Source organism: Antechinus flavipes, chromosome 1 (assembly GCF_016432865.1).
Source record: "Antechinus flavipes isolate AdamAnt ecotype Samford, QLD, Australia chromosome 1, AdamAnt_v2, whole genome shotgun sequence".
NCBI lineage: Eukaryota > Metazoa > Chordata > Mammalia > Dasyuromorphia > Dasyuridae > Antechinus > Antechinus flavipes.
Window position 1 is genome coordinate 294,238,804 of NC_067398.1, and position 1,414 is coordinate 294,240,217.

The following is a 1,414-nucleotide window of genomic DNA, read 5'->3' on the forward strand; positions in this document are numbered from 1 at the left end:
AGCAGGGTAAGAGTTTTAAGCAGCAGAGATGTTTGTAATTGATCCTAGCATTGATAGGGAACCACTGATCTTTACAAAGTGGGAAAGTGACATGAATTAAACCCATGCTTTAAAAATAGTCCTTTAGGAATTAATGAAAAAAAAAAAAAAAAGTTAATGAAGGTGGCCTAGCTGTGCCAGACCTAAAACTATATTATAAAGCAGCAGTCATCAAAACCATTTGATGACTAAATCAATGGCTAAAAAATAGAATAGTCAATCAGTGGAATAGGTAAGGATCACATGACAAAATAGACAATAATTATAGCAATCTAGTGTTTGACAAACCCAAAGACCCCAGCTTTTGGAATAAGAACTCACTATTTGACAAAAAACTGCCGGGAAAATTAGAATATATTATGGAAGGAATTAGGGCTTGACCCACACCTAACACCACACCACATACCAAGATAAGATCTAAATGGGTTCTGATTTAGACATAAAGAGTAATATAAACAAATTAGAAGAACATAGGATAGTTTGCCTCTCAGATCTGTGGAGAAGGAAGGAATTTGTGTCCAAAGAAGAATTGGAACTCAAAATTGAACACCAGATACATAATTTTAATTATATTAAATTAAAAAGGTTTTGTACAAACAAAACTAATGCAGACAAGACCAGAAGGGAAACAAGAAATTGGGAAATCATTTTTACATTCAAAGGTTCTGATAAAGGCCTCATTTCTAAAATATAGAGAGAATTGACTCAAATTTATAGGAATCCAAGCCATTCTTCAATTGATAAATGGTCAAAGGATATGAACAGACAATTTTCAGATGAAGAAACTATTTCTAGTCGTGTGAAAAGGTGCTCCAAATCATTATTGATCAGAGAAATGCAAATTAAGACAACTCTGAGTGTAGAGATACCTCTCAGATTGACTAAGATGACAGGAAAAGAAAAGGACAAATGTTGGAGGGGATGTGGGAAAATTGGGACACTAATACACCACTGGTGGAGTTGTGAATGGATCCAGTCCTTCTGGAGAGCAATTTGAAACTATGTTCAAAAAGTTATCAAACTGTGCATATCCTTTGATCCAGCAGTGTTTCTATTGGGATTATATTCCAAAGACATCTTAAAGAAGGGAAAGGGACCCATATGTGCAAAAATGTTTGTGGCAGCCCTTTTCATAGTGGCAAGAAACTGGAAACTGAGAAGATGTCCATCAGTTGGAGAATGGCTGAATAAGTTGTAATATATGAATGTTATAGAATATTATTGTACCATCAGAAATGATCAGGAGATGATTTTAGAGAAGCCTGGAGAGAGTTACATGAACTGATGCTAAGTGAAATGAGCAGAACCAGGAGAGCATTGTACACAGCAGCATCAATATTATATGACTGATGAATATGACTCTTTCCAATAATGA